A 15076-nucleotide genomic window follows, 5' to 3' on the forward strand; every position below is an offset into this window, starting at 1 on the left:
CTATTTCAGATGAATGTGCGTCTGAGGAAGCACATTCAGCTGGTGTGTATTGCTGCGTAGGGACACATCGGGTCCCTGCACTGCAGTACACGCTACTGGCCAATCAGGGGCCAGAAGCTGACAGCAGTGGCAGTGACGTCATGCACTGCCCGTACCGGAACCCTAAAATTAGCTACAGAGAAGGACACCACACATCATGGGAACGGAGAAAGGTAAGAAGAATTATTTATTTAATTGAATGTACTGGAAAAAGGTGGCAGAGCATTATACCTGGACCATATACCAGCAAGGAGCTCAGGATGGGGGACATTATACCAGAATGGGGCCCACGAAGGAGGACATTACACCAGGAAGAGGCCCAGGATTGGGACAGTATAAAAGGAAGGGGAGAAGGATGGGGGTCGCTATACCCGAATGGGTCCAAGGATGGGGGAAATTGTTAAATGATGGAGGACATTATACCAGGAAGAAGCTCAGGAGGGGGACAATGTTACAGCATGTGGACATTCTACCAGAAAGGGGCCAATGATGAGGGATATTATACCAGGATGTGGGACATTGTTACAGGAAGTGGCCAGCATGGGGAACAATATAACAGGAAGAGGCCCAGGACAGGGGATATTATACCAGGAAGGGACCAAGAATGGGGGTCACTGTACCAGAATGGATCCAAGTATGGGGGACATTGTTAAAGTATGGAGGACATTATACCAGGAAGAAGCTCAGGATGGGGGACACTGTTATAGCATGTGGACATTATACCAGAAAGGGGCCCATGAAGAGGGATATTATACCAGGATGGGGAACATTATAACAGGAAGAAGCCAAGGACAGGGGATATTATGCCAGGAAGGGGCCTAGGATGAGAGACATTATTACAGGAAACAGCCAGGACGGGGGACATTAATACATGGTGGGTGAACACGCATGTCATTATTGGATCTAGAATGCTACAAGGACCCATACAACATGCAGATGGGGGCTTAGGTCCCAATTTTGTATGGGGGCCCATCGGACTCTAGTTGAGCCACTGGACAGAAATATAGATTGATAGATAGATGTAGAGAGCTTAGATAGTTATCAAAAGGCAAATTTGACCAGGGATACTTCTCTGCCCCAGAAGTAAACACTGGGGCAAAAGATTAAATAATTGTCTATTAAAGATGAAGGACTGAAGCCCTCGGAAAATATCAACTTGAGATGCTGAAAAGTTCCCCGTCTGCACAGACAGAATAATATGTGCGGTGAAGTGCGGCTCCCGCTGCGATGTCTTTCAGAGAGAAGGGAGCGCGGGGAGAAATGGCACTTTTCATTTACCACAGAAAATGACAGAATTCGATGAAAGGGGAAGGAGCTGCAAAATAATGAGAAAATGTCTCCAGCCTGGAAGACTTATACGCAGCCATGACTTTATGGGCAACTTTATTTAGTGTTCAACTGGTTCAGATTTCTTCTCGTAGTCACCCTCCTGGCAGCTGAAGGCTACACGGTGACTTTTGGTTTTGGACATCTTGCGCGAATATTTGTGCAGTGCAACTATTTTATAGCTGTAATAAAACAGGAAAATCAGAGACCATCTGCAAATATTGATGGCAAACTCATCCTGTAATGACATTTGTATTCCATCCGTATTTAATGCGTATGTCCATTTTTTTACATCCGCTTTTTTTGCCCACTCATAAATTTGAAGGGGTGAGTCTTATCCAAAAAACAGAAGAAACTAGTGCATGTTGCGATTTTTATTTTTACTGCCCATATACTATCCTATTTTGGGATCTAAGGTTTAACGTTTCTCCTTGTGGAAAGTGACAAGCTAGGTCTGGCATGTCAGAGTGAGGAGACTTATCGGCCATGTCGTATGGCAAAACTCGTTAAAGGGTCGATATTGACTTTTAGGATGGCTCTTCCAATAGGAGGCGCTAGAGGTCTAGTCCTCTTCCTCTATGGAGAGGCAATGTGCATATTCAATTTCCCAGAGAAACATGCAAGGCCAATATGTCTCCTACATTTACATGCCAGGCCTGGATTGTCACTCACACAGACAGCACTCACATATATAATATGTTTGTCTGAATGATCCTTAAAGTCATCCAAACCTGCAGATATCGGCAGCAATGGCTGACAATCAAATGTGTATGGAGGTCTCCTGACTCTCCCGAACATATGAAGGCGGGGAAAAAAATAAACCGAGGAAAAAACTTGTTGCATGCACGTTTTGCCTCCAAAAATCATATGGTATTCACCCATTCATGTCAATGGGTCCGTGAAAAAAATCGTACTGCATTCAGATGACATCCTAAGAAAATATTACTCCTAAACTCCTCCAACCGTCAGGTCTGATTGATCCACTATCAAGGGACCTTTAAACCTCTGCAACGAAACATTAATGCTGCAGGTCAAGACCTTAAATGTGATCATAATAATATAGAAATCTCTTGAGGAAAAAAGCTCAATTTTCCACCAAGATGAAAAAAAAGTCGAAAAATAGTCCAACAAATCAATTCATCAAATTATAGTTAGGAGGTCCTGTATCAGACTTTAATTAAAAAGATACAACTTTACAACTGGGTAATATAGAGGTGTATCTGGGGAGCTGGTGGGGCAATTGGTGGGATGCTCAGAGGCAAGTTGATCCTTGAACTGAATATTTTCCCTAAGTGCAGGAAAGCACAGGAATGACCCTAAGGGCTTGTGCACACAACCAATTTTCTTGTATGACTACTATATCCATGGTTTTCACAGATAGCACTCTTTCCATTTCCTATCCTTACGATTTCAGACATTGTTGGCCCAATCGTAAATACATTGATGATCTATCCTTAGGATTTCAGACATTGATAACCCAATACTTAGAATTGATTGCCATTGATGACCAAAGCCTTAGGATATTGATGACCTATCCTTATGATTTCAGACATTGCTGACCCAATATGTAGTATTTATTGACATTGATGACCCAATCCTCAGGACATTAATGACCTATCCTTACGATTTCAGACATTGATGGCCCAATCCTTGGGACATTAATGACCTATCCTTAGGATTTCAGACATTCATGGTCCAATCCTTGGGACATTATTGACCTATCCTAAGGATTTCAGACAATGATGACCCAATCCTTAGGACATTGATGACCTATCCTTAAGATTTCAGACCGTAATGACCCAATCCTTAGCACATTAATGACCTATCATCAGGATTTCAGAAACTGATGACTGAAAGGACATTAATGACCTACCCTTAGGATTTCAGACATTGATGGTCAAATCCTTAGGACATTATTGACCTATCCTAAGTATTTCAGATATTGATAACCCAATCCTTAGGCATTTCAGACATTGATAGCCCAATCCTTAGGACATTGATGACCTATCCTTAGGATTTCAGACATTGATGACCCATTACTTAGGATTTATTGATATTGATGACCAAATCCTTAGGACATTAATGACCTATCCTTAGGATTTCAGACACTGATGATTGAATACTTAGGACATTAATGACCTAGCCTTAAGATTTCAGACATTAATGACCCAATCCTTATGATTTCAGACATTGATAGCCAAATCCTTAGGGCACTGATGACCTAGCCTTAGGATTTCAGACATTAATGATCCAATCCTTATGATTTCAGACATTGATGGCCCAATCCTTAGGACATTGATGACCTATCTTTAGGATTTCAGACATTGAAATCATAAGGATTGGGTCATTAATGTCTGAAATGCTAAGGATAGGTCATTAATGTACTAAGGATTTGATTATCAGACATTGATGACCCATTCCTCAGGTCAGGACATTAATGACCCAATCCTTACGATTTTAGACATTGATGATCCAATACTTAGGATTTATTGAAATTGATGACCCAATCCTTACAACATTAATGACCTATGCTTAGGATTTCAGATATTTATGACCCAATCCTTAGGACATTAATGACCTATCCTTAGGATTTCAGACACTGATGACCCAATCCTTAGGACATTAATGACCTCCTTAGGATTTCAGACATTGATGACCAAATACTTAGAACATTAATAACCTATCCTTAGGATTTCAGACACTGATGACCCAAACGCTTAGTAGATTAATGACCTATCTTTAGGATACCAGAGATTGACGGCCAAACTCTAGAGGCTATTAATGACCTATCCTTAGGATTTCAGACATTGATGTCCCAATACTTTGGACATTGATGACCTATCCTTAAGCTTTCTGACATTGATGGCCAAATCCTTAGGAAATTAATAACTTATCCTATGGATTTCAGACATTAATGACTTCCTTAGGATTTCGGACATTGATGACCGAATACTTAGAACATTAATGACCTATCGTTAGGATTTCAGACATTGATGACCCAAACGCTTAGAAGATTAATGACCTATCTTTAGGATACCAGAGATTGATGACCAAATCCTAGAGGATATTAATGACCTATCCTTAGGATTTCAGACATTGATGACCCAATCCTTTGAATTTCAGACATTGATGACCCAACCCTTAGGATTTCAGACATTGATGACCCAATACTTAGGACATTGACGATCTATCCTTAGGATTTCTGACATTGATGACCAAATCTTTGGGACATTAATGACTTATCCTAAGGATTTCAGACATTGATGATCCAATCCTTAGCACACTGAAGAACTATCTTTAGGATTTCATATAGGTCATCAATGTTTTAGTCCAGGAAATCCTTTAAGTAACAAAGAAAATTACATTTTAAAGAAAGATAAACACAATATTGTCAAAAAGCTTGGCTCTTCCTGCCATAAATCACTACTGAGCAGTTACTTCCCTTACAAGTTTGGAATAGTTGATCCATATGCCTATAAATGACAATGTAATCATATTCCTTCATATCTCAGTTGTGAAGCATCTCTCATTTACCGCCCATATAAATTCACAATAGCGCTTTTTAACAACTCAGCACTTAAAAGTCGTTTGTAGATTTAGCTAGCGGCAAAATTATACAAGAAGCCCTCCCCCGATTCTCGAGTCTAGATCATCTGATCTGGATGTAATTGTTTGGTAATACTTCATTTTATTCTAGAAATGAGATGGGAAGCAAAGTGCTGCCGGCTTGTTTCATAGATTTATATTTAGACTTCATAATTGGTGTTTTTGTTTTTTGAAAAAAAAAGTTGATGAATTTAAAAATTAAAATCATTTATCAATTAAAATACATGGTTCTATAAAAGAGGGTAAAAATTAAATTGTTTGTAGAGCACACGGATACATTTTCGAAAAAAAAAAAGTAAAACAACAAGGGTGTCCTCTGCTAGGTTTGGATAAAAATGATTGCCTTGGCCAACCTAACATCTTGCCAACCCCTGTAGGAAGAATAGCATAGGGTTCAAAGAGGACACCCTTACATGGGGATTCATTATAAAGTCCACCTAAAGTATAGGATGGTCCAAAAGTGAAAAAAAGTCCTGTTGTGTGTTAGCTTCCCAAACCCCAAAGAGATGGGCCAAAAATTACTTTGAATGCCCTCTCGGAAGCATAGGTAGTCCAATTACAAAATGCTCCTTCAAAAAGATAGGAGGTCTAGGCTTCCCCAAATTTCCATTTTATAATCCTACACTGAAAAGAAGGGCAGTGTACATTGTTTAGGGAAACGGACCAAACAAACCTTAGGTCACCCTCAATATAGGATAGGGTTCTCAAAAAAGTGCATATTGTTTGTTCACCTACCCCAGATCTGAAAAAAAGGACAGCATGGAATTAAAGCCCCGATGGGTATGGGCATGATATTAAAGAGTTATTCCCAAAAATCGATCCTATCCGTGAGATAATTTGTTATCCCGAAATCAGGGCTTAACTACCCTAAAATCTGAGCACTTAAGTCACTTCCTGACACATGTGTGGCCTTCATTTCATTCATTGTCTATGGGACTGACAGTCTCATAGGCAATGAATGCAGCGGATTCCGTACTCCATTCAGGATGGGGCTACACGGCTCTGTTCTGGAGGATCTAAAGCCACTGGGGGTCCCAGCATTTAGACCCCCAGTGATCAGCAAGTTATTCCTTATCCTTGGCATAGGGGATAACTTGTTATTTTGGGGGGAATAACCCTTTAAGTTGGACCCCATTATATGGCTTTCGACATGTTTTCTTATTCGCTCAACCAACCTAATTTTGAGATTTTTTATTGTTAGGACAAGCAAGAAATCTGCAGTTAATGTTCATTTTGAGTCCTTCTGAGAAATAAGATGCATGTAATGAAATCCTTATTATATTACCAAGAACAACGTCAAAGATTTCTGAAGGTACAATATAATTTGTGAGCTACTGATATATTCTGCAAATCATAAACTGAACGATTGAACAAGTAAAACATCGTTAGACCCCCGTACAGTCTTACGGCAAAAGTGTTAAATTCACCAAAAGGCAATTTAAAGAAATCTTTGAAAAGAAAATAATAAAATTGCATATTTTAATAAAACAAGAAAAACAAAGAGAAATCCGATTTGTAGAAAGTAAAAAAAAAAATCAAGTGAAGAATAAAAGCCCAAACTTTCTTACCAAACCGAAAGGGATCTAGTTTGAGAAAAGTTCACCTCCGTAGAAGTCTTAAAGGGATTCTCTAGAATTAGAAAATCAAGGCTGTGACACGACGGTCCATGGGTGCTTCCTGGTATTACGGGAAAGCTCCTTTGAAGTTCATACGGAAAAAGATAACCGCACACGGAACCCTCGTTTTTTTGGAAGAAGGTGGTCATATTTTTCTAATTCTGGCCAACACTTTCAATATGGACACGAAATAGTGTCCAAATTATCAACCTTCTTGAACATCATTCTAACATCTTCTAAAATCAATATTAATGTCACAACATGAAATGGCAAAGACAAAAAATCATCAACTAAACCATGGACAATATCCAACCTTCCACCTTCACCATTGATTAGAAACTCTGGAGACCACTGAACGTAAATAATATATCCTTCATGTGTCCCGCGACAGCAAATATATCAGGGACCTTCCCACCTGCATCCTGAAGGAATTCTCCCAATTCTCCCATATACTATCTTAAAAGTTTTTTGTTTTTTTGAGTAACCGGTGTCAAAAATGTTCCAAAGAAGCCAAAGAGATGAAGAAAATATATTTTAGATTTGCCGGATGCGAGTTGATTATTATTTTGGGGTATAAGTCTACTTTTTGTTAATTTTTTTCTTAAATGTATGATAAAATGAGATTACGGGATCGTCGGGGAGTGTCTTATTAGGGACAGCACTTACAGGATCCTCAGGGTCATGTCTTAGTAGGGACAGCACTTACAGGATCCTCAGGGGCGTGTCTTATTAGGGACATCACTTGCAGGGTCCTCGGGGGTGTGTCTTTAGGCTTCTCTGCCCTATTCCCCTGGAGCCACGCCCCTTTTAGGTAAAGACCATAAAAATTAGCACTGAATAAAAAAGGTGCATAGCTCTGGAACCAGATGGTGGATTAAAAAGAAACAAAACTGGATACTCAGGGGAGCAACGAGAATAACATAAGAGACGCTTTTAATCTTAATTTCTTTCAACTGCTACTCAACCAACATCAGATCTCTATTTCCAAACAATCTGTATTACGAATGTTCCTTGGCCAATTACAAGGGAAGGGAGAAGAGAGACTCAGACATGGGAATTCCTAAATTCTGTTTGTAAGTAGAGTATGGATTCTTGTTGAGCGGCAGTAGAAAGAAGATTCTTCGAGAGCACAAACTAGGCAGTTAAAACAGCACGGCAGCATAGTCTGTGGGAAAATGTCTTTGGGGCAATGTAAGGTATTGAAGTATATTACAAAAACTTTTGCAAAGGCCGATCGATAAATAATACATTAAAAAATGTAGTCAGTAGTGATGAGCGAGCGTGCTCGTTTAACCCTTTCGCCGAGCATGCTCAGGTGCTTTCCGAGTATCTTTGGCGTGCTCGTATATTAAGTTCGAGTCCCTGCATGATTTATGGCTGTTAGTCAGCCTCAACACATGTGAGGATTCCCAAACAAACAGGCAATCTCTGCATGTGTTGAGACTGTCTAACAGCTATAAATCATACAGACGCAGGGACTTGAACTTAATATACGAGCACGCCGAAGATACTCAGAAAGCACCTGAGCGTGTTCGGCGAAAGGGTTAAACGAGCACACTCGCTCATCACTAGTAGTCACTCTTCAAGGGCAGAATCTCTGACTGTTTTTTTTAAATAAAAAAAAATATTTCACTCATGGAAATGCTGCCATTGTATTTGTTTATCACCTTCTGCATTATTTTCTATTAAAGGGAATCTGTCAGTAGGATCAACCCTCCTCCCAAGCTGCCTATATGGGCATGTAGGTCATAGGAAGCTGAATAAAATTATATATTGATATCTGCGATCCGATGTGTTATTCCACAAAAATCCACTTTTTTCTTAATATGTAAATGAGCTGTTAAGATCTATGGGCCGGAGATAGATCTCCCTGAGAATCCGCCTCCAGAGCTTATTTTACATGAAAGGGAGCGTTACCAGTGTGAGATAGGTAATAACTGACAGTCTGCTCTCCTTATCTGTATGTCTCACACTGGTAACTCTCCCTTTCATTTAAAATAAGCTCTGGGGGCAGATTCCCAGGGAGATCTATGTCCGGCCCATAGATCTTAACAGCTCATTTACATATTAAGAAAAAAGTGGATTTCTCTGGAATAAGACATCGGATCGCAGATATCAAGGTATCAATTTATTCAGCTTCCCATGAACTACATTCCCATATAGGTGACTTAGGAGGGTTGATCCCATTGACAGATTCCCTTTAAGGATCTACAGTTAACATTATCTATTTCATGCTAAAAATAATTTCCACCCTATGTACAATGCACCTTTCCGCTGTCATAGGAACAGTGTGCCTTCTCAGTTATGAGATTGAGGTTCCAAAATTGTGTCACTGGAAAATTTACAGTTTGACAGAAGGAGACTTGTGACTACTGACATCCTGTCAACTGGGGGGTGACTTTTGGGAACGGTGTAAAGGACTTTATAGAGGCTAAAAGGTCGGAACAGAATGACCAAGGTCAAGATATACAAATTGGAGTACTATTTCAACAGTGAGTAAATTGAAAATGTCTTAAAAGAAGATCTGTCACTTGCCATAACTACACACATTTAGTTTCTGGTGTAAATGCCGCTGTTCTCCTGAATCCGGCGATGTCTTTCTTTTGTTCCTGCGCCTCTCCGTTCCTGAGATATGGACCCATCTTCCCTATATATAAAGCTAGGCCTATAAGCCAAGAGGGCTTGGTCTTCATGAAGACCACACCCACTTGCCTAACAAAATTAGATCTATATACAGGGTAGAAGGGGCCATATCTCAGGAACGGAGAGGCGCAGGAAGAAAAGAAAAACATCACCGGATTCAGGAGAACAGCGGCATTTACACCAGAAACTAAATGTGTGTAGTTATGGCAAGTGACACGATGAATCATGGAAACAAACAAAAAAAATAATAGTATTAAACCCCTTTTTTTACAGCACCTGAAGGAACATGCATCAGTCAGACCCTATAAACGACTATGGGTGCCACATTAGGGCCCTGTATTAGAAAACGTAACTTCCTCAACATCTATATGCCATAATGAATATTTCTGAAATAAAAAGTCCATTAAATCATCTTCCTTGAGTGATTCCTATAAAATAAAGTTTTTTCTCTGACCTTCTGTTTGCTCTTACAACTCACCTGCTTCTATAATTGGATATCCAGATGTTGCAAATGAATCAATCCTCGGGTCTGCACACCGACGAGTCCTGCAATGGAAGATTAGAGAAAAAAAGCGTAAAAAAAAAAGAGGTCACGGAACAAAAGCCGAGTATTCTATTATTTAGAGAGAAAGATACAAGAAGAATTGCCTGTGCGGGGAAAATGGAAGCAGATATACATTTCTCTTTATGAAGCCACTTTTTCTTACATTTATCCAATAAATAATAATGCAGGTACTAAATAATACTGTCAAGGAAGAAATATAACTGCGTGCTTCAAAGTCATTGGAGCTGGGAAGCAGAGAGTCATGAATGGGGGGATCAAGAATTTTCATGCCGGTTATTAGGACTTTATCATTTTCGTTAATTACATTCAAACTTTTGTTAAATCCATTATTTTACTTATAAAACATGTCTATAGTTTTATATATATATATATATATATATATATATATATATATATATATATATATAATATGCCAGTCTGTGGACTATTTATGACTAGGGACGAATAAATTTGCCCATGCTGTAGTTTTCTAGCTTTGGCCTCCAGATGGTGCGCACTGTCATAATGCATCGCCAACTGGAGACAGAGTAAAGGGAATCTGTCAGTAGGATCAGACCTCCTAAGCCGTCTATATAGACAAGTAGGTCATAAAAAGCTGAATAATATGATACCTTTATATCTGAGATCCGAGGTCTTATTCCAGAGAAATCCACATTTTTCTTAATATGTAAATGAGTTGTTAAGATCTATGGGCCGGACATAGATCTCCCTGAGAATCCACCTCCAGAGATTATTTTAATAAAATATGTCATTAGTGTAAGACATGTAATGACAGTCTGCTTTCATAATCACACACAGCTCTGCAATGAGATCAGAGCTACCATAGTACAGCAGAGTTGAACCTTGTCTCATTACAAACACATTTGCAGTTGTCTTCTCACAGTGCTGTCAGCTCTACTGTACTGCTCTTAACCTACACTGGTCGCCTGTGAGATAGAAACCGGAGCACTGTGAGAGGACAACTACAAATGTGTTTGTTGTGTTTGTAATGACGCAAAGTTCAACTCCGCTTTACTGTGTTAGTTACAATCAGGTACAACTCTGCAGAAGATATGACAGCACTATGAGAAGGCAAGTGCTGCTGCAAATGTGTTTGTAATGGGACAAATTTCACTTCTGCTGTACTGTGTTAACTCTGCTCTCACTGCAGAGTTATGTGTAATTATGAGAGTAGACCATACGTGTCAAACTCTGGCCCATGGGCCAAATCTGGCCCGCAGGGTGGTTTTATTTGGCCCGCAACACCAGAACCACCACCCCTATGTGGGGCCCATTATTTTGTATGGAGGACTGTGTATGGCTCTTATTCTGTATGGAGGATTATATGGGCCCATTATACTGTATGGAGGACTAAGTGGGGCCATTATTATGTGTGGATGACTATGTGGGACCCATTATACTGTATGGAGGACTAAGTGGGGCCATTATTCTGTATGGAGGACGATGTGGGGCCCATTATACTGTATGGAGGACTATGTCGGGCCCATTATACTGTATGGAGGACTATGTGGGGTCCATTATTCTGTATGGAGGACTATGTGGGGCCCATTATACTGTATGGAGGATTATATGGGGCCCATTATTCAGTATGGAGTACTATGTGGGGCCCATTATACTGTATGGAGGACTATGTGGGGCCTTATACTGTATGGAGGACTATGTGGGGCCCATTATACGGTATTGAGAACTATGTGGGGCCCATTATTCTGTATGGCGGACTATGTGGGGCCCATTATTCTGTATGGAGGACTATGTGGGGCCCATTATTCTGTATGGAGGGCTATGTGGGGCCTTATACTGTATGGAGAACTATGTGAGGCCCATTATACTGTATTGAGAACTATGTGGGGCCCATTATTCTGTATGGCGGACTATGTGGGTCCCATTATACTGTATAATATATACATTATACTGGTTGGCCCACGACTTTGTCCAAGTTTTTCATTTTGGCCCTCTGTGTGTTTGAGTTTGACATCCCTGGAGTAGACTGTCAGTCATTACATATCACACTGATAACTCCCCCTTTCATTTACAATAATCTCTGGAGATAGATTCTTGGGGAGATCTATGTCCGGCCCATAGATCTTAACAGCTCATTTGCATAAACAAAAAATGTGGATTTCGCTGGAATAAGACATCAGAACGCAGATATCAAGGTATCATTTTGTTCTACTTTCTATGACCAGAATGCCCATGTAAATGGCTTACGGGGGTTGATCCTAATGACAGACGCCTTTTTAGTGTATCTTTGCCTCTATAAACAATAGTACCATTTGGAAGCATTTATGGTATGGAGACACTTGCCCCGATTCATCATTTGTGGTTTTCTTTTTTTTCTCGTGGCATTTGCTGATGTTTATTGTGACAAATTCATCAAAATAAAATTTGCACAAAGTAAAAAATGGGCTTTTTTCCAATCTTAATCATTAGTTTTGCAACTTTTTGAATATTTTTGCCTTGATGTGCAGAAAATCACTCCAGGGGGGCACAGGAGTGGAGTTAAATCACATTTTGAGAATTTTTAAAAAGTCGCCCATGAAGAATCAGCCGAAAACATCTGGAATAACAAAACTCTACCCATAAACTGGAAAAAAAATAATAGGCAATTAATGAGAGACCACAAGCCACAAAAACGTGACCTTTATTAAATGGGACCCTAAACCTAATATTTATCAATCATGCCTCTCCCAATTGGTGAATCCTATCAGCTATTTGTAGGCTTTTAGCTGGTAGAAGCATTTGTGATAAATATTAGGTTTAGGGTCTTACCAGAGAAATGTGCGTCTTGTCAAGGCTGGTGGGCACATATGAATTGACCAATTTGTAAGCTAAGTAACTTTTATAAGTATATACAGCAGTAATGCAGTCCAAATGTCATATATTCAATGTTTGCATGCATCTTAGTGCTTACAGAGTGCTGCTGTATGCTTTTTTTTTTGCATATTATGTAGTCACAGCAGCTTACATCTGTTCACACTTGCTTTATTCTGTTTGGAGGTGCTAGCCAGTTTTTATAGCTACATATATAATACATAGATAGATAATAGAGAGATAGATAAATAGATACCAAACAATTCTGAATTTTATTGGACTTTTATTGTGACCATTGCGCACTAACACTAGTTTTGACGATGTGCCGCATAAATTGATGATGATAATAACAATTATAATAATAATTGGGTAAATTTGTCACAATGTTTAGAATTGTTTTTTAATATATTGTGACCATTTCTGCTATTTCTATCACCAAAGAAGAGTTTTCGGCATCTCACCCTGCGAAAAAAAGACCGCTTTGGTCCACGGCTTCTGACAAGTGATCATCTTTGCATTCCTTATTCATGAATTCATCCATTTATTTACAACTCATTGTCCTTTTCTATAACCTTGGATGTGAATATCAACTTAAAATTAAACTGTAAACCAACCGCAGGTACAGCGGGAAGCCGACAACGCTCGCAACGTGCATTTTACACTATGTGATATTCTGCATGCATGTCCAGCTGCAATGGAAATGGAGCTGGAACTGGACTTTTATTTTAGAGGTTATTGATGTAATAATTGAAAAATCTCAATAAGGGATAATGTAGAAACCAGGTGGGTATTCGAAAAAAACAGATGTGTTGCTCGTCCATTGGGTTGCTCTTTTGGTCAGCGTTCATGTTGTATTATCTTGTACATATGCTCTTGCTGTATATTTTTACTCTCTATGTTATGTTTTATTATGTTGGTGTTGCTTTCCTCTTTTTGTGGTGTCTCCTTTTAGGTGGGTGACATGGCACCTAAAAGAGTCGGCACTCCCAACTCAGTTTCCCACCCATCTGGCTAAACGATCACCATGGAGAGATCCTTACCCAGACTCCCAAAGCATGTTTCACCATTGGACTGCGTGGTTTCATCAGGAGGTCGATGATACGTTGACCTCCTGACAAAACCACAGTCCAGCAGAGAAACGCGCGTCGAGGTTCCACTGTGCCTAACGTAGTGACCAGGATGTCTCAAGGTATTCTTGCTGGAGGCTATTATCACAGTTCTTCTTTTTAGAAAGAAGCCTGGTGTGATTTGACGGGGAGGTGCAGAAGATGGCGCCAAAGTGTTAGGCGTGGATTTATGTATCTATAAGGGGGTAATATTCCGGCTTGCTTGAGAACTTGGGTATGAGCCTATAAAATATTACGTGATTCTCTTGCTGGTTCAAGCCAGGGAATTGCTGGAAGCTGGCATCAAAGGCGATAGAGAAAATGAGTAGTAGCTAGGATGGGCAAATCCAAAGGAAGACGCTCCCATATGCATAAGACTAATTTTGGCCAAACCCACTGATATTGAGGGGTTCTATGGGGCGCTGAATCTACTTTGACAGATGTTTATGGGGGGAGATAAGGATCTGGCATATCTGATTCTGGACTGTCTATAGTTTTGTTCTTGAGCACAAAGTATAAAAAAAAGAGGATGTCATTAAGTAATGCCAATTCTAATAAAGAGGCAAAACTATCTAATATAGTACCTTAAAATCGAAATAGCAAAACATATGGCCTCCCAATAATACCTTGAGACATCCTGGTCATTAAGTTAGGCACAGAGGAACCTCGACGCGCGTTTCACCGTTGGACTGCGGTTTTGTCAAGAGGTTAACCTATCGTCGACCTCATGATGAACCTATGCAGTCCAGCGGCGAAATGTGCTTTAGGAGTCTAAGGAAGGATCTCTCCATGGTGATCGGGTAGCCTGATGGGTGGGAAACTGAGTCTACCCGCTTTCAAGAGAAGTCTTAGAAAGAGACACCCTAAGATCCGGAGGGGAGTCCACTGAAAATCATACAATAACTATTGCTGGTGTGTCATTTCTTGATGTTCCCTTTGTCTCACCCATACTTGATTATCTCAGCCACTCAACCACCATCATTACAACTCTGGACGACTACACTAGTGAACTTCCCTAACAATACAGAGGTTGTACGAAAAACATCAAGCACCTACACACGAGATATGTATAATCGATGAGGTCCAGCTGTTGAGATCACGTCAGATCTTGAAATTGGGAGGCCCACAGTCCTCTATGTGAGCGAAGCAGTAGTGAGCATGTGCAACCACGACTCCTATAGACCGTGATTGGAGCAGAGGTTGCACGTGCTCACTATTGTTCCATTCACACAGGAGACTTTGAGACCCCAACTCTCTCGATCAGTTCAAATCCCATCAGTTGGACCCCCAGCGATCATACCGATGGGAAATATTTTATGGAAGAATCCTTTTATACGTAGAGTTCCCCAATGTGACAGCTATAT

General features: G+C 40.0%; 1 protein-coding gene across 2 annotated transcripts in view; it reads right to left on the reverse strand.

The window, feature by feature from the left end:
* TSPAN9 (tetraspanin 9) overlaps positions 1–15076 on the reverse strand; it is a 692453-nt gene that overhangs the window by 348017 nt on the left and 329360 nt on the right. For both annotated transcript variants that reach the window (XM_073649938.1, XM_073649939.1), the window contains exon 4: positions 9709–9776. The gene's annotated coding sequence lies outside the window, so the exon portion shown is untranslated. The remainder of the gene's footprint in view (positions 1–9708; positions 9777–15076) is intronic.

This window comes from Phyllobates terribilis, unplaced genomic scaffold, assembly GCF_046119375.1.
Source record: "Phyllobates terribilis strain yellow unplaced genomic scaffold, ASM4611937v1 Scaffold_10__3_contigs__length_209671492, whole genome shotgun sequence".
NCBI lineage: Eukaryota > Metazoa > Chordata > Amphibia > Anura > Dendrobatidae > Phyllobates > Phyllobates terribilis.